This window comes from Heteronotia binoei, chromosome 2 (genome assembly GCF_032191835.1).
Source record: "Heteronotia binoei isolate CCM8104 ecotype False Entrance Well chromosome 2, APGP_CSIRO_Hbin_v1, whole genome shotgun sequence".
Lineage (NCBI taxonomy): Eukaryota > Metazoa > Chordata > Lepidosauria > Squamata > Gekkonidae > Heteronotia > Heteronotia binoei.
The window spans coordinates 48,217,429-48,237,693 of record NC_083224.1 but is presented as its reverse complement, the minus strand read 5'-3'; positions in this window follow the sequence as shown (position 1 = coordinate 48,237,693).

The following is a 20,265-nucleotide window of genomic DNA, read 5'->3' as shown; positions in this document are numbered from 1 at the left end:
GTCTCAGCCAATGGAGAAAACAGAGGTTTTGCTCTGTAGCTTTTGTGAGATTGAGCAAACCTGGTAAAGTAAGCTGTGATGCAGAAGGAAGCAAGAGAGAGGGAGAAGGAAGCAGATGACAGCCGGTTGCTGGCGGGCTTAACCAGACAAACATTTTAAGTGTGCTGGCTTTGAACCAGGAACTGGATACTGTAAAAACTTTGTCTCTTTTGAAGGGTATCTTCCTTTCATGAGGGAATCATGGATCCCATGAAGATGCTGAGTTTGTGAACACAAGTAAACAGAAATGAAATACTAGACACAGAAGGTCAAAGATTCTAAGATCAGAAAGTCTGAAAATTGTTACTGCAAACATCAGGATAAGTTGTTAAACTGTTAATTTGAACTGGGGCCAGGCAGGACCACAGCTTGTTGCCATGCATACATGCACCCCTCCCAGCTTCCTCCTCCTGTCCTAAGCAGGCTACAGGGAGGACAGTTTAGCACAGACACCTTGGCAACGTAGAGCTTGTTGTGTCTCATTCATAAACTGGCATAGAATCCTGTCTTTTGAAGATAAATCTCAGACCAATTTCGCACTCGATCTTTAATCCTGGTTTAGCCCTGTCCCCAAGTTGACATTCTACACTAAAATCATAGAATCACAGAGTCATAGTGTTGGTTTATCTGATTCTATGATTCTAGTGTAAAATGTCAGTTTGGGGACAGGGCTAAACCAGGATTAAAGGTCTAGTGCGAAGCCAGTTTGCCAAGGACCCATATGCAGATGTGATAGTATTTGATCAGACCAGGAAGTTTTTATCAAACTTCTCAGAAGAGGAGGAAACTGGGGAGAGGGGAGGGGAATGTGTAAGCATGGTAATGAAATCTATTAATGCCCAATGGCAGTTTGATTATAGCATATTTGACATCTGAATGCAACCATATTCCCTGCCTTGAAAGTAATTCTTTTTCACTTTTTTTAGATACAGCCATTGATTCCTCTTATTCTCTTTTTTTCCCCTTTAAAGGAGAGATTTCTCTTTGCTTTCTGACTCTGAGTTCCTAAAAAGAGGAAATTAAACAGATTGTTGGATTTCAGGGAAGAACCGGATAAAAAGCAATCAATTAGGATTGCCAGGTTGGGGAACTCCTGGAGATTTGGGGATGGGGTTTAAGGAGAACAGACACTTCAGTGGGATACAATGTCACAGAGTCAGCCCTCTCAAACATTCATTTTCTCCAGGGGAATTGAACTCTGTAGTCTGAAGATGAGTTATAATTCTGGAGGATCCTCAGGTCCCGCCTGGAGGCTGACAACCCTCAAATCAAATCAAATTTCTTTTAATAATGCTAGAAAATAAATGTCTGGACATACAATGTATTTCCCTGCCCTTACTAATGCCGGCTAATGAAATGGAGCATTTGTAAGTCTTCCTGGGCAATATGGGAGAAGGAAGATGTGCTGCACTTTTCAGTGCCACCCTAATAGTTCCTATAATATCTAGTTAATCCAGGCTGTACCTAGAATTTAACTAGCATTTGTACACGGGATTCCTTTAGTCAAATACTGAAATAAGGCTAAAGCTGGACTTTAGGTGAAGGCATTCCTCAGCACATGTTACATTATCATGTTATGCTTGCCAACACCATGAAGTAAACAAGATGTTAGTATTCCCCCTGAAGTTCCCCAGATCCTCTTTATAACCATTTGTGGTCAATACTATATTAAAAAAAAAAACTCTGCTAGAAGCAATTCTCTTTTGATTCCCTTTTGAATAACACTTTCGGCTCTTCTGAAGATTTTTCACTTTAGCCCATGGCAGTGCTGGAGAAATGGTTCCTCTTCTCTTCACACAACCTCTAACCTGCATTTAATCTCCCTCCATTCAAGTGATAATGGATTCCAAACTGTGTACCTTTCCCAACAGATGCCTGAAGTGAACATAATACCTTTTCATTACATCAGTGAGTGAAACATACCTGGCACTTCTATTGATATTCTTAGCTTTTCAAAGACAGTGGCAAAATGGTAATTTCAAACTCAAGGCTAATGAACCCAATCTGCAAGTCCTGGGCACATATATGTCCAGTGAGGTGCTTTGCTCTGTTTTTCTAAAGGCCAGACATTTTATTCCTGCTTAGCACCTCAGAGATCTAGTCAGTGTTATGAAACCAGTGGGATCCAGCAGCAAGTAGCCCATTAAGGCTATGTAGGAATGTTGTACCAAAGCATTTTGATGCTTTCTTCTAATTATTGTGAAGCATCAACATAGGATAAATGAGCACCAAGGTTATTTCTTTAAACAATCCTCTCTGAATGGATGAAAGAAGCCTTTATTTGAATGGATGAAAGAAGCCTTTGCAGTTTGATGCAAGCAGAAGCCTTGAAACGTGGGAAAAAACACCTCATCATTTTTAAGAACAAATCATCAGTGCTAAAGAACATAAGAAGAGTCCAACATCCTGTCTCACACAGTGGCCGACCAGTTCCTCTGGCTAGCCAACAACAGGATATAAAGGCCAAGACCTTCCCATGATGTTGCCTCCTGATTCAGAGGTTTAGGGGCTAGTAGCCATTGATAGACTTATTGTAAGTCAAATTGCCCTCAAAAAAGGTTGGGGAATTAATATGTGGGCAACTATGGTTAAAAGGGATCTAGAAACTATGTATACAGGATTCTACTTCCAGAAAGTCTTACTAAATTGACCAAGGACACTAAGTAAGTACAATAATTATGTTTTTATTACAGAAAACTATAGAACACACATACAAGGTAATGGATACATACAACACACATAGGTCGTTTTCGCACTCACCTTCCGCTGGCGCGACCCCCCTCTTCACCGCGCAGGATCTGCGCGGATTTTGCACTAAACGCTGCGGAGCAGCCAGAAAAGCCGGAAGCTCCCGGCGCAAAAGCCTCTCAAACTGAAACCGCCAAAAAGCAGTTTGGCGTTTGCGTGGCTTTTGCGACGGGAGCTTCCGGCTTTTCTGGCTGCTCCGCAGCGTTTAGTGCGAAATCTGCACAGATCCTGTGCAGTGAAGAGGGGGGTCGCGCCGGCGGAAGGTGAGTGTGAAAACGACCATACAGACCTAAGAAAACAGATACAAATATATAGGTAACACAAAGATGGACAAACAGGGTGATAATTACCGATCGTAGTCTTCGAGGAAGGCTCCAATGGCGACGAATGAGGGAGATAGGGGAAGGACCCTCAACTGATCAGGTATCGGGGGCGTATCTAAACAGCAGGATAGGGGTACTGCCAGATGCACACTTGGGAGACCTTGGGTCAGAGGTTATAAGGACTACCTTGAACCCTTAGGGGGTAGGAGGTCCAGGGGCTTATGACAAGTGGTCAGATGGCACATGATGCTGCACCATGTGGTACATTATCTCAGAGAAATGGGAGACTCCGAAGTGACAGTTTGGGCAAGGCGTGGGTGGATGCATGGGCAGAGGGGATTAAAACAAGCTATACAAACTTATCTGAAAGTGACAATAGAGAGTCAAATTGCTACCTAAGGTGACACCCAATCTACGCAATAGCTCTAGCTTTGGCTGAAGCTGTTCTTCCTCTTCTTCCTCTTCTGCTGGCACCATTCTTTGTCTAGAGTTCCGTTTGACTAAAGCTTGGGCAGTCTGGCAGGATCCATGCCTAAGATATGCTTGATTACCTTATGCAGATGTTTGAGACATCTGTTGGGCATGTGCGCCTCTCACTTTACTGTAATGGAGTCCTGAAAACAAGATGGTTCCTGGTGGTGTTAGCCTTTGTTTCACGGAAACATGTTGGAAGGCGCTTTATCAGACAGCTCATGGCGGCGCAGCTTCTTCCCTTGCAATGGCTGAGGCTGTGCACGCACGGAGCAGCTAGAATCTCATCTGTACTTGTGGCTAACAGGCATCCAGAGATGTAGATTGTTGCTGTAAAGCTGAGGCTTTTAATATCCATATAAGTCTCTCAGAAAATAGTGGGTAAAGTCCACTTCTTAAAGTAGATGCGTGTGAGTTGAAACTCCAGGCACTCTGGCACCCAAACTGGTGATCACGATGTCCATATACATATATGAAAATAGGGGGGCTCTTGCTCACATTATCCTCCATGAATCTATCTAATTCGCTTTTAAAGCTGTTTATTCCTGTGTCCATCATTGCATCCTCTGGCACTACATCCTGTGTAAAGGAGTATTTCCTTTTGTCCATCCTGAACCTACAGTCCATAAGCTTCATTGGATGCCCTCAAGTTCTAGTACATTGAGAAAGGGAGACAAATTACTTTTTGCCAACTCTTTCCATCCCATGCATGGTTTTATATACTTCTATTATGCCCCTCCTCCAGTTGTCTCTTTTCTATACTAAAAAGTTCCAGACTCTTCAGCTTTTCCTTACAGGGAGGGTGCTCCAACTCCCTAACCATCTTGGTTGCTCTCTTTTTGTACTTTTTCTAGCTCTGCAATTCCTTTTTGAGATATAGTGATCAGAAATAGACACAGTATTCCAAATGGGACTGCACCATAAACCTATACAGGGGCATTATAATATTGGTCATTTTATTTTCACTCTCTTTCCTAATAATCCCTAACATAGAGTTTGCCTTTTCCACTGCTGCAGCACACTGGGTTGACACTGAGATTGAGCTGTCCATGACAACCACAAGATATTTCCCCCCCTCTCAGTCTCAGCAAAGTTCAGACTCTATTAGTCTATAACTGAAGTTGGGGGTGGGGGTTCGTCCCAATGTGCATCATCTTACACTTACCAACATCCAACTTTATTTGCCACCCACTCATCACCCACTCACCCAATTATCTGAAGGGCTCTACTACAGAGAAAATGAGAATTGCAATGAAGGTATGGTCAATTTTTAAATGCCTACAAACGGAATCATCTGTTTTCTTAATTGTGCTTACAAGACAAGTCTGCCTTTGGACATCATCCAACACTAAAAGAACAAGGCTAAGCAGGTGTATTCAGAAGTCCCATTTTATTCAGTGGACCACGAACCCACTCCCAGGAGATTGTTCCTGGAAGTAACTGGAAAAAAGCCCACAGGGGAAAAGGCTCACGGGAGAAAACTCACAATCATAAAAGCTCACAGGAAAAAAGCCCACATGGAAAAATGCCCACACAAAAAAAAGCTCACATGGAAAAATGCCCTCACAGAAAAAGCCCACAAGAGGAAAAGCCCACATGGAAAAATACTAGTTAAATCACCATAGACATTTATACTTGTGGATAACCATTAACTTCCATTTATGAGAATGAACAGGTATTACCAGGTCTCATTTTGGGCAGGAGCTCATAGGAATGGAGCTCCAGAACATCTAAATTTTGTTGTGCTCTTTCTTTCTTACCCCTCCCCCCAAAAAAAATACTTGCTTCTGGGCTTTATTGTTCAAACTCCCTATGAGAATTTTGCTGAACTCTAGGATTTGACAAACTTTCTAATATTTCCCCTCTCAAAAAAATGGGGAAATAACCCAAACCTATAAAGCAGACAGATGGAAATCTTCCTCGTGCCACTGTGGCCACATAGGAGAAAATAATTTTTAAGGTATGATGGAAGTAAGGTTTTATTATGACAATTATAATTCAAAAAGCATTTTAAGGTAGATGTTGAGCTGATATAATTTAGTACACCAATGATGTCAGGGGTGTATAACATATGCAAATGAGTTATGTAAATGTACTAAAGAGCTCTGACATCTATTTTTCTATGACATGACTCCTGGGTATTACCTATATTTTATGCTGTTGTTTTAGGATTAAAATATGTCCTATTCACATGCAACAATTTGTTGTGACTTTGTCAAGTATAATTAAATAATAATTTTGATATGTTATTAGTATATTTGATGGACTGCAGAGGGACCTGGATTGGCACAAACTAACACTGGCTAATGCATAGGCAGGTTGCCTGGAGGTGAAAAATTGGAAATCTGAGGCAGTACATGACATGGTTGCCACTTCTGTGCAGCAATATGAGCAGGTAGAAAAAGAAGATATTGGATTTATATCCCGCCCTCCACTCAGTCTCAGAACAGTCACAATCTCCTCCCCCACAACAAACACCCTGTGAGGTGGGTGGGGCTGAGAGGGCTTTCACAGCATCTGCCCTTTCAAGGACAACTTCTGCGATAGCTATGGCTAACCCAAGGCCATTCCAGCAGGAACAAGTGGAGGAGTGGGGAATCAAACCCGGTTCTCCCAGATAAAAGTCCACGCACTTAACCACTACACCAAACTTAATTACTTAAGGAGACTGGCTAATTTGCAATGAAGAATTATATCTGAGTTATTATTGTTGTTATTAAATAATTGTTGCTTTTTCTATTAGGGTTAGGTAATCTTTTGTCATGGTCACTGGGTGTTCCACAATGTATTTGGTAAAATACAAGTAAAAGGCAAATGAGCTGGGAAATCAGTTTATTTTAATGTTATCTTATGGTTTTGTTATCTTATGGCTTTAATTTTCAATAACAAAATAAGTAAATAATATTAATTATTTGAACATTTTAAGCCATGTAGTTGTTCAAAAGCTGTGAATACTAGACAGTACTTTAGAAATTGCTTATACCAACATTAAAAAGGTTGACAAATTGTAAATTAAAAAAAATAAAGTATTTAATTTGATTTAAAATATTGTTATATAGAGTTTAATTTCTGTTATTTGTTTTTCCTCCTTAATAAAGTTCATTGATAACAAAATGGTCACTTTTATTTCCTGTATTTTCCCTTTCAAACCTTTACACTCAAGAGCATTAAAACAATAGTTCTGATACGATATTTGGGAAACTGCCAGCGAAATATGTGAATTTTATGATTTATTAATTTTGATCGGATGTAATTTATAGCTTCCTGAAATTCTGATCTATATGTATTTCCTGAGAGACCCTTGTTTCTTTGTTAATATTTGCTGACAATATCGAATGTGACGGTACATTCAAGGTAATGTCGTAGACCCCATGTTGGGGCGTGTTGTTGGTTATTGAAATGTTATTTAAAGTTATTTAAATTTCCTTAATAAAAATTTTAATTTAAAAAAAATAAAAAAACCCTCTTCATACAGGCCAATTTTGTATAGTAATGAATTAATATACTAATAATATAACAAAATTATTATTTAATTAAAATCACAACACAGATTGTTGCATGTGAATACGACATATTTTAATCCTAAAATAACAACATAAAATATAGGTAATATCTGTTCATTCTCATAAATGGAGATGAATGGTTATCCACAATATTTATGGTGCTTTAAATAGTGTTTTTCCATGTGGGCTTATTTCCATGTGGGCTTTTCTCCTGTGAGCATTTATGACTGTGGGTTTTTTTCTGTGAGCTTTTTTCCTGTGGGCTTTTTCCCTTGAACTGTTCCTGAGATAGCGGCCTGCATATCTGTGTTTAAGGCTTTAAGTATATACAACTCTGTGTGGTGTTGTGGCCTTGGGATTTCCTGTCTGGTGGCAATAGGACTGTCAACAGGCCTGAAGAAAAATATCCTGTCCCTTTCATTTCCTTTTTGAACCCTTCAAAGCTCATTGATTCATGAATCTTGAGCAGCAGAAGACATTTATTTCTTGATGGTATTTACCCTGTATGGTATTTCATGGTATTTATCATGAAATGCTTTAACTGCCCATTTCCACATATTAAGCTTCTGTTAAAGGGACAGGACACTTTCCCCAGGCCTGTTGGCAACCCTAAGGAACAAGAATTTCATTTTATTTTATTCCATAGTCTTCAAAGTATAGCTCAAGAACCTGGTTTAACATATAACACCTCAAATGTTACCTTCTTTCTTTAAGTCCCACAGTGATCTCTCAGATCTATCAATATACCATTATCTATTCATAAATTCAAACAATAATGGCAAAATGGGAGTTTTTGTGGCTAAGCAATGCCTATGATAAAACAAAACATTATTTTAATGAGAAATGAGAAGGATTCCTTTCTCTAATGCTGAAAGAATTTAGAATTTTATTTACACAAAACATTATTTTAATGAGAAATGAGAATGATTCCTTTCTCTAATGCTGAAAGAATTTAGAATTTTATTTACACCAGGGGGTTCCTAGTGTAGTACCCATGGTACAGTTTGGTATAGTGGTTAAGTGTGGGGACTCTTATCTGGGAGAACCGAGTTTGATTCCCCACTCCTCCACTTGCAGCTGCTGAAATGGCCTTGGGTCAGCCATAGCTCTCGCAGAGCTGTCCTTGAAAGGACAGCTTCTGTCAGAGCTCTCTCAGCCCTACCCACCTCACAAGGTGTGTATTGTGGGGGAGGAAGGTAAAAGGAGATTGTGACCACTCAGGAGACTCTGAGATTTGGAGTGGAGGGTGGGATATAAATCCAATATCATCGTCGTTGTCATCATCATTGTCACCACCTTACATGATACTCACCAAGTCTTTTGAGAAAATGGGTGGGGCTAGATGGGGGGACTTACCTAGCACCACTTCTGATTGGCCACTGGAGATCTAACTGGCTCTACAGATTTAGATAATGTTTGGTGGCAGCTGCCATCACAGTGTTTTATATTTTATGCTCTCTCACACTCCTCTTTCTCAGTGGTTTTTTTTAAAAATTATCCTCTTTTCTCCTACACTTGGATTTAATTTGGGTGTGTAGTTGGCTCTACTTCTTGTAGCAGTCATTTTGTGGTTGGCTCCATCTCCTGCAGCAGCATTTTGTGCTTGCACCCACCACCCTATGTCAGAATTCTAAAGGTTCTCACAGGCATAAAAAGGTTGGGGATCTCTGGTATACATTGTATATGTGGCATGTATTCTGGTTTTGAAATAAAAAGATATTGAATCCTTGGTCTTCTCCAGTTCCTTTGATTCCAGTGATTATAGAAGTATCAGCAGTATAGATTTAGGTCTCTTTCCAATATACACAGAGTATTTTAGAAGGCATTTCCATGTGCTAAGACAGGACCCAGCTGATGCACCTATCTGAATATTTGAACCATCTGAGCAGAACCTAGCTGGCTGATGCCCCAGCAGGAGAGTGCCAATCGGGTGGGAAAGAACAATGTTATCAGCCCCACATATTTTCTATATACTTGGAATGTCCACACACTTTGCAATGTCAGGGAATTGTACCAGAAGGAAAAAAGATGCTTTGCTGCTGCTGTTGCATGCATGTATAAAGGGAAGATTCATTTCATTCAGTGGTAACAAGCAGATACTGGGTGTTTCCTAAACTTTTGCTTGTTACCATTTGGGATGCATACAGAGTCTTTTGAGAGTCTCAGCTCCTATTGTCCATCAATATCATTTTGTGATACATTTGGTTTGTTGCATTTGGGACACATGTACACTCATATCAGTGGGAATGGAAACATATTCCTACCAGACCACCCCCGCCCTTTAAAAAAAAAAAAGAAACCAACCCTTAAATGGATTATCTCAAAGATACTCTGACTCTAGTGGTCCTCCCTGCTAAACTGTGGAACTTCAATGACCTTTTTTACAGGTCACTAAAGTTCTGCATTGCAGACTGCACAAATAGAGATTTGAGTAATTTTTCCCATGTTCCCCTTCACATTAATTTAGTTATTGATTTGAGTCTTTTTACCCTGCTTCTCTCCCCAGTGAGTCCACAAGTGGCTTACAAAATAGAATTTAAGTAAACAAACGGGTCCAAACAAAAAAGTAGCATCCTGGTGCCAGCCACAAGACTCAAGCCAAAGAGTCCTTCGGCTCACTCACTCCCAAGGCTTATGCCTCTGGCCATGCCCAGGTTAATTACCTGCAAGCACAGGAGAAACAGAAGTTCAGCCCAGACCTTATTCAGATGCTGCTATCAAGATGTTTATTTCCACCTCCCCCAAAATGACCTCAATACCATAGCCATTTCTTTATTTGAAAAATGTATACCCTAGTGCTCAACTTATGATTTCTGAAGCAGCTTAATGACACTCTCATTTTCAAAAGAAAATAAATGGGAAACTTGGGGTTGAAAGTCACAGAACAATCAGACCTTTTATTGTAGAAAAATGCATGGAGTTGCACAGGTTAAGGGAGGAAAGGTTTACAAATTTAGTTAGGTGTACAAAAACCCAGGAGTGCTACTGAGTGGAGGTAGGGTTTTTTTTTGTTTAAGTTCACTGCTTTCAGCCAACAGTAGTGTCTGCGGCAGATCTGTGTCATTAAAAGTCATGCATAAAATAAGAAAGTGGGGAAACTGCAATTAAAAAGTTAATGATGAAAAATCACATTAACGGTGAAGCTAATCCCAGTAATGTCAGGATTTTCACTGTCATGAATGCTGAATGAGGAACAGCCTTCAAATCCTATTGTCCCAGAAAGACAAGGCTGTTAGAATATTGTATGCTGTTAAAAAGTTATGCTGTTTTTTTGCCAAGCAGGAAGCCAATGAGATCAATAGAAACAGAGTAAGTGCTAATCTAGAATATAATGCTATAGATGACAGATCCTGATTAAATATTTATTCATCACTTAAGCATCCTGTCCTCACCAATGGTGGCCAGGTTATATCATCTCTTGAATATATTTCACTGTGTCAACAATCCTACTTATATATGCTGTGCAAATTCTTGCTCCTGTTAAGTACAAATCTAGTCAATGTATTTATTTAGTATTTATTTATTTATTCGATTTATATCCCGCCCTCCCCACCAAGGTGGGCGCAGGGCGGCTTACAACATGAAATTCTAACAATAAAATCAATAGATATTAAAATACATTAAATAATTTACAATAGCTAAAACAATAAAACAAAAAAATGATCTAACAGTGTGGTGCTATCCTACAACCTTCCTTCGCATTTTTTAGGCACCAGTCAGTTATATGCCAACTGGAAGAGGACTGTCTTACAGGCCTTGTGGAACTGCCCAAGGTTCCGCAAGGCCCTCACCTCTTCCAGTAGATGGTTCCATCAGCAGGGGGCTGTGATCGAAAAGGCCCTATCCCTGGTTGACTTCAGACGGGCCTCCTTTGGCCCAGGGATTATTAGCAAATTTTGAGAATCAGATCTAAGCACTCTCTGGGGAACATGTGGGGAGAGATGGTCCCTAAGGTAGGCAGGTCCTAGGCCATATAGGGCTTTAAAGGTGATAACCAGCACCTTGTACCGAAACCGGTATGTTATTGGCAGCCAGTGCAGTCCCCGGAGCCCTGGCTGAATGTGCTCCCACCTGGGGAGCCCTAATAACAGCCAGGCGGCTGCATTCTGCACTAGCTGCAACTTCCAGGTTTGGCACAGGGGCAGCCCCATGTAGAGGGCATTACAGTAGTCCAACCTCGAGGTGACTGTTGCATGGATCACTGTTGCCAGATCGCCATGCTCCAGGAAAGGGGCCAGCTGCCTCACCCGCCTAAGATGAAAGAATGCAGACTTAGCAGTGGCTGCTATTTGGGCTTCCATTGTCAGGGCAGGCTCCAATAGTACCCCCAAGCTCTTGACCCTGTGTGCCATTGTCAGTGGCACACTGTCAAAGGCTGGTAGGGGAATTTTCCTTCCCGGGCCACGTCAACCCAAGCAAAGGACCTCTGTCTTCTCTAGATTTAGTTTCAATCTACTCAGCCTAAGCCATCTAGCCACAGCTTGTAACGCCAGGCCCAGATTTTCTGTGACACAGTCAGGCTGGCCATCCATAAGTAGATAGAGCTGGGTGTCATCAGCATACTGGTGACAGCCCAACCCATACCTCCGGGCAATCTGGGCAAGGGGGCGCATGTAGATGTTGAACAACATCGGGGAAAGTACCGCCCCCTGAGGCACCCCACAATCAAGCGTGTGTCTCCGGGACAGTTCACCCCCAATTGCCACCCTTTGTCCCCGACCATCGAGGAAAGAGGAAAGTCATTGTAAGGCCAGCCCCTGAATCCCTGAATCAGTGAGACAGCAAGTCAGCAACCGATGGTCAACCGTATTGAATGCTGCCGATAGGTCTAACAACATCAGCACCGCCGAACCGCCTCAGTCCAGATGCCGCTGAAGCAACCAGCACTGTCTCCATCCCATGGTCCAGGCGAAAGCCGGACTGATGGGGGTCTAGAACAGAAGCATCCTCCAGAAAACTCTGTAACTGCAATGCCACTACCCTCTCAATAATTTTACCCAAAAAAGGGTAAATTCGAGACTGACTGATAGTGTGCCAATTCAGCCGCATCTAGCATTGATTTTTTCAGGAGAGGGCGGACCACCACCTCTTTAAGAGGTGCTGGAAAATGCCCTTCCATCAGGGATCTATTCACGATATCCCGTACAGAATATCTGAGCTCCCTCTGGCAAGCTTTAATAAGCCAGGAGGGGCAAGGGTCCAGATCACAAATTGTAGGGCATGCAGTCAAGAGGATCCTGTCAACTTCCTCCAGGCTGAGAATATTGAAACAATCCAGAACATGATCAGAAGACAGGCACAGGGCCTCGAGTTCGCATACTGTCTCCAATGTGGCGTGGAGGTCATGGTGGAGCGACGCGATTTTATCTGCAAAGAAATTTGCAAAAGCCTCACAGCCAATCTCCAATTCCTTAGAATTCCTTGCAGCAGCGTTGTAAAAGTCTGAATTGTATTGAACAATTGTGCCGGGCGAGAAATTGCAGACACAATCTTAGCCGCAAAGTATGTTTTCTTTGCAGCTTTGACTGCCATCTCATAGGACTTCATAAACTCTCTATAAGATGTTCTAGTCGCTTCGTCTCGAGCATGCCGCCATTGCCTCTCTAGTCGTCTGAGTCCTTGCTTTAATTGCCGCAACTCCTGGTTATACCAAGGTGCCAGCTTTGGACGAGGGCGCAGAGGATGCCTAGGTGCGATCTTGTTGATGGCTCTGGAGAGTCTGTCATTACAAGACGCTACCAGGTCATCCAAGGAATCGCCAAGAGGCCAGGGATCCCGTAGAGCCATCTGGAACCGTTCCGGATCCATCTGGCTCCGTGGGTGAGCTAAAATACGCTTGCTGCCTAAACGGGCTTGGAGCAGGACATCCACATGAGCCTTAAGGGTGTAGTGGTCCGACCATGGCACTGCTTCAGCAGTAATATCATCCACTAAAACTCCCGCCGTGAAGACCAAGTCTAACATATGCCCTGCCTGGTGAGTGGGCGTTGTAACAATTTGGGAGAGTCCTAGAGTCGCCATGGATGACACTAGGTCCATCGCCTGACTGGAGGTCGTGTCATCGGCATGGACATTGAAGTCACCCAGGATCAAAAGCCTTGGGTACTCCAATGCCAAGCCTGTTGCGGCCTCCATCAGGGATGGTAAGGCGTCAACTGGTGCGTTAGGCGGTCGGTACACCAGCCAGATCGCCAACCCTCCCCAACATCCCACACCAGACCAGCACATTCAATGCCCTTGATCTCCAGGGCTGGGAGAGCCCGAAAGGAGTAAGCCTCTCGTATGAATAGAGCCACCCCTCCCCCCCGCCTGCTAGTCCATGACTGTGAGTATCTGTGAGTATCCTGGGGGGGGCATCTGGGAGAGAGCTACAGTCTCCTCATCGCGCACCCATGTCTCGGTCACGCATGCCAGGTCCATATCCTGCTCGAGCAGGAACTCCCGAATAGTAGAGGTCTTATTGTTTATGGACCTGGCATTGCATAACACCAGTGACAGAGGCGAGTAATTTAACCTAGGCACACTACCTGCCACCATCAGAATGGGATGCAGGCTGGAAGGGGGTTGAGCTCTGTCATGTCTCAGCCTCCTTCCCTTATAATTCTGCCTGTTCCCACCATCATACCTTCCCCTCCCCAGGAGTACTGGAATCCCCAGGCCAGTCATCTCTTGCCGGTGTCTACCACAGCTTCAGACTGGTGAAATAAGCTGAACCTACTCCCTCCTCAACCCTCCCTTCTCTAGCCAATCTATCAATTCCTAATTTAAGCTAACCTGCCAGTAATATCTAATAGTTATTTAATTAAAAAACCCCACCCCAAGCCTACCCATTAATTCATTAGCTAAAAATAACAATTGGCTCCTTAATTATAAAATTCTCCCAATCAATTTCCCTTCCCCAATTAATTTGCCATAAATACAATTTCCTCAGTTAGCCAATTAATTAAACAATAATCTAATTTAAATAACCAATAAATTATCATCAACAATTCATTAGTATTGGCAGTTAAGATCAACTAGAATTAGAAGGGGTTAAAAAGGGGTATTGCAGCCTAGTCTAAAAGGTGGCTTGGAGTAGACAAGAACATCATACATCACTCCCATCAGGTGATAGTTTCATGTCATCCAACTTCAATCTAACAATGGAACATAGTTCAAAAAAAGTTAAAGTGAACAGAATCAGCAGTGGGTGTCCTTTTGTGCATTAGGGTTGATGAAGAAAGAAAAATTCAGAACCTGGTAGCTGTAAGAAAATATAAACACAACATGAAACTAGACATATTAAGTAGCAGATCTTCTGAACACCAGTTGCTGGAGGGGGGCCAACAAGAGGAGGAGGTTTGCCCCCTGTGTTCTGCTTCTGGTTCTTCTAAGCTATCTGGATGGTGTTACAGCCCAGTACCTCTACAGTCATCTAATGCCTCCTAATTCCCTAGAACATAGGGTAAAAACCACAAAAAGACACTTCTCGTTTCAGACTCAGAGAAGAGATGCCATTAAGTTCAAGGGGAAGAGACAATGTGGGCCAGACTCTGGGACCGATTCCCCACTAGCCTTGTTCCAGTCTTGTTGCTCCTTTTCCCATGGCACTTCTGCTGGATTTCGCAAAAGCTGCTCTTTTCAAGCTCCCTCCATGGCAGGCAGAATCCTCTGAAAACCAGTTTCTGCCTGCCATGGAGGGAACTTGGAAAGAAGCGGGACAACTTGCCAACCCGGGGCAGTTTGTGCGAAATCCAGCAGAAGCACCACAGGAAAAGGAGCAACGAGACTAGAACAAGGCTAGTGTGGAACCGGTCTGAGTCTCACTAAGAAATCAATGGTCAACTAAATATAGTTAAAATGTAAAGTGGGGCAAAAAGGATTCATCCAAAAGCAAACAATCCCAACTTACTAAAATTACGGATTCTATCCACATAAGAATGCCCAGAATCTTTTAAGTTGTCTGTGATTCTCAAGACAATATTTAACATTTCAAAAGGAGAAGTCTAGTCTCCTGACTGAGTAATTTGTCAAGGAAAAAACTCATCTCTTGGACCTGAGCACAATCTCATATCACTGCTAGCAGCAAAGATATGAAATCATAAGCAAAGAAAATATTTTTCTGAAGAGAAAAACTAGCAGATAAAGTTAATTTGACTCCAAAAAATTATCACAGGACACCTCCAAAACAAAAATAATTTTGGTGTACAAGTTCATAAAAAGGCTCCATTACTTCTCCAGACTGACTCCCAGTACAAGGGCAACAGGGTAAGGCAAGGTATGACTAAGTGTATCTCCCTCTCCTTCTGTTTTCTTGTGCACTCTCTTTCTCCCTTCTCTTCTACTGCAAATACTATTGCATAACATCATCCTGCTCTAGACTCCCTCTTTCTTTTCTATCTCACCCCAGAGCCCCACATCTCTCCCAGTCCTTCTTCAGCCCAGCAAGATTCCTCACTCCCATCCTCTGCATCACCCTTAAGTATAGGCCCTAGGGTTCAGTATCTGGTATTGTTTTCTGCCCCCATCAAATGAATACATGTCTGTCTGTCTCCTGACATGCTCTTTTCTTTTAGTCCCTAACACCTAGCACCCCAAACACACCTTCCGTTCCTGAGGACTGGAAGGTAGCAAATGTCACTCCCATCTTTAAAAAGGGTTCCAGAGGGGATCTGGGAAATTACAGGCCAGTCAGTCTGACTTCAATACCGGGAAAGTTGGTAGAAAGCATTATCAAGGACAGAATGAGTAGGCACATTGATGAACACGGGTTATTGAGGAAGACTCAGCATGGGTTCTGTAAGGGAAGATCTTGCCTCACTAACCTGTTACATTTCTTTGAGGGCATGAACAAACATGTGGACAAAGGAGACCCGATAGATGTTGTTTACCTTGACTTCCAGAAAGCTTTTGATAAAGTTCCTCATCAAAGGCTCCTTAGAAAGCTTAAATGTCATGGAGTAAAAGGACAGGTCCTCTTGTGGATCAAAAACTGGCTGAGTAATAGGAAGCAGAGAGTGAGTATAAATGGGCAGTCTTCGCAATGGAGGACGGTAAGCAGTGGGGTGCCGCAGGGCTCGGTACTGGGTCCCATGCTCTTTAACTTGTTCATAAATGATTTAGAGTTGGGAGTGAGCAGTGAAGTGGCCAAGTTTGCGGATGACACTAAATTGTTCAGGGTAGTGAGAACCAGAGAGGATTGTGAGGAACTTCAAAGGGACCTGTGGTGGCGGCCACAAGCATGGCCACCTTCAAGAGGGGTTTAGATAAAAATATGGAGCAGAGGTCCATCAGTGGCTATTAGCCACAGTGTGTTTATATATATATATATAAAAATTTGGCCACTGTGTGACACAGAGTGTTGGACTGGATGGGCCATTGGCCTGATCCAACATGGCTTCTCTTATGTTCTTATGACTAACAAGTGGACAGATCAAAGAAGGAACGTAATGGTGTAATCAATGGCAATTCACAAATGCTATAATGTCTTAGTGTGATTATTCCCTAATTTTACAATACTGTTCCACTGTCCTGTAGAATTCCCTTTTGAGGGACCCACTCAGGTTGTGTCAAAAGATCCACAAGTTCAACTTTGAGTTCTTTCAGAACTCTCGGATGTATGCCATCCGGACCCAGTAACTTATTAGTTTTTAATTTGTCTATCAGTTGTAGGACCTCCTATTTTGTCACCTCAATCTGACTCAGGTCTTTCAACACCCCTTCTAAAATTAGTGGTTCTGGGGTGGGCAAAAAGTTCTCATCTTCCACAGTGAAGATGGAGGCAAAAAATGCATTCAGCTTCTCAGCCATTTCCCTATCCTCCTTCAGTAATCCTTTTACCCCATGGTCATCCAAGGGCCCCACTGCCTCCCTGGCTGGTTTCCTACTTCTAATATATTTGAAGAAATTTTTATTGTTGGTCTTTATGCTTTTTGCAATATGCTTCTCATAGTCCCTTTTTGCCTGCCTGATCACAGTCTTACATTTGATTTGCCACAGCCTGTGTTGCCTTTTACTAATCTCACTTGGACTAGTTTTCCACCGCTTAAAGGAGTCCTTCTTACCTTTTACAGCTTCCATTACTTTGTTTGTTAACCATGCAGGCCTTTTTTTATGCCTGTTTGTGCCTTTCCTAACTTGTGGTATGTATTTTATCTGAGCTTCTAGGATTATAGTTTTAAATAGTCTCCAAGCTTCCCCAAGGGTTTTGACCGTATTTACCTTTCCTTTCAGTTTCCTCCTCACATGCCTCCTCATCTCAGAGAATTTACCCCTTTTAAAGTTAAACGTGGTTGTGGCGGTCTTTTTGGGCAACTCCCTATTTATACAGACGGTGAAATCAATAACATTATGGTCACTGCTCCCAAGCAGCGCAATCACTTTTACATCTCTCACCAAGTCTTGGGCATTACTTAGGACCAAATCCAGGATCGCCCCACCCCTGGTAGGTTCTGAGACCATCTGCTCCATAGCACAGTCATTGAGAGCATCAAGAAAGTCAATCTCTTTCTCTCGACCAGAACACATATTGACCCAATCAATCTGCGGGTGGTTAAAATCACCTATTACGACACAGTTTTTACATTTAGCCACTATCTTTAAGCCTTCCATCATATTATAATCGTCCTCTCTTTTGATTTGGTGGGCGATAACAAACTCCCATAGTTAAATTTCCTTTTGGACCCTCTATTTCAACCCAAAGCATTTCTAAAAGGGAATCTAATTCTCTGACCTCAGTCTTACTGGATTGTATATCCTCTCTGACATACAGAGCCACCCCACCTCCAACCCTTCCGATATAACTTATATCCAGGAATCACCGTGTCTCACTGATTCTCCTCATTCCACCAAGTTTCTGAAATTCCCACAATGTCTATGTTTTCTCCTAACACTAAGCATTCCAATTCACCAATTTTACTTCGAACACTTCTAGCATTTGCATACAAACATCTATAATTTCCCAGGAAAGCTAGGCCCGCCACCTTCCTCCTGCCGCCTCGAGACTCTGGCAGACAGTCCATACTGCTTGTCACCATCACAGTGGACAACTCTGATCCATTACCCGGTAGAAAAATAGCAGCCAACCCTTCATCTCTTTGAGACGAGTCCTCCCGAACCAAGATTTAGTTTAAAACTGCTCTGCCACCTTTTTGATTTTAAGCGCCAGCAGCCTGGTTCCATCCGGGGACAAGTGGAGACTGTCTCTTTTGTACAGCTCCCGCTTGTTCCAGAAAGCATCCCAGTGCCTAGTCAATAAAGTTTGTTCTTTCTTATTAGAGGTCTCTTTCCAATCTGATCTATATCAGGATAGGGCATGCAGTCATGAAGACACCACTAAATCTTCCTAAAGGCAGAAGATCTTGAAGGCACTCTGGTCTAATGAGCCCCTCTTTTTTGACTGACCAATTCAGTTACATCTGTGTTGGCATCAAACTGGCATAAAACTAGGCAGGGTAGGTTGCCCATTTTGGCAGGCAACATCCCACCTATTGCCTGTGTCTCCCACTGCCATGCCATAGGATGGTGGGAGAAAAGTGGGATGAACTAAATGGCATCTGTCAACAAACACCACAACATCACTTTCAGCTGCATAACTGGAAGTGATGTCAGTGTATCCCAGGATGCTCTAGGATTGTTTTTACAGCAACCCAATATGTGGCCCAAACTTCATGTTTTTGTTTTAATATCTACACATGAATGCACAGATATCACTCTTAGCATTTTGGGGAAGTCTTTATGCCATATTTTAAAGGTCTTTTTGACAGTCAACAGTATCCATAATACTCTCCTCCAACAGCACATTTCAAAGTAATCAACTTTCTTTCTGTTAGCTTTCTCCATTGCCTGTCCAGCTTTCACACCCTTACATAGGGTGCATTCACATACACTAAATAATGTGCTTTGCAACTGGATTTTTACTGTGGAAGAATAGTAAAATCCACTTGCAAACAGTCACTGTGTGAAAGCACCCATAATAAAATAAAACTCTAAAATGTAGCTGGGGCTGACTTACTTATTAGATATAAGGACATGAGATCATTTGTAATAAACAAATTGGTTGATTGTTACAAAATGGCATGGTTATTTGATATTGGAAAAGTGTTTTTGCTCATTTTGAACTGAATGGAGCAATTTCATAATATGTGAAAGTATCCCATAGTAGGCCATTTAATCACACCCTGCTACATCTTGCCAGAGCAAATCTGTCATGATTTCATGATCTCTGAAAACACTTTTATTTATGATAATTACATAAATATTAGGAAAGTTTTCCAGGAATGACTGTCCAATATGGTGCAAGTAGAAACTTTGTTGGCTTTTATTGTGGAGAAAGTGGTTTCAGATGACATAAAAATGATCTAGACCAAGGACATGTCTAGCATCATGTCAGCTAATTTTATGTCATCTGAAAGTCTGCTTTAATTCAGGTTAAATGCCAAGTCAATGCGATTTTTGAAGTTCAGACCATATTGTTTGGCCTTGAGTTCAGAGTTATAAGTACTCGTGACAACCCACTAACAGAGTTGTAGAAGCCTGTCCTTTCTTTTCCCCATTAATTAATAGGGTCTGATACAAAATGATATTTGTTATCTGGGCAGACAGCCATTTTGTTTAAAGTCTATTGAAACAACCCCTAGATCATTGCAAGAGCAAATGAAACTTCAGCATCAAAGGTCCTTTACCATTATGTCCCAATAAGAATTTTAGATTGAGACAATTCTATAAATCAGTTTCTTAATCTTGAGCATTCAGAGTTCCTGTTGACTTGCAATTTTTTACAGCAAAGGTTTCTCTATAAGTATAATTCATAACAACAATGAGCAGGCAGAAGGATACCTGAGATAGATAGGTATAATAACAGGGGGGGCCTGGAAATTTGTTATAATCTACAGTTTATTTAGTCATGGTTTGACTTTCTAACTTGTTTCCTTTTACATGCTGATATCTCACCCAGTACAGGTAAGTTCAATGCAGTAGAAATTTACTTGGTGCAGGCTTCCAGTTTGGCCAGCATATATTATGCATATGTCTTACTGCCATATTTATTTATTTATATTTCGATTTATATCCCGCCCTTCCCACCAAGGTGGCTCAGGGCGGCTTACAACATATAAAACTTACATAGGTTTGGCTTAAAACAGTTAAATAACAACAGTTAAAACAATAATTTAGTAAAACGTAAAACATAAAAAGCAGCGGTC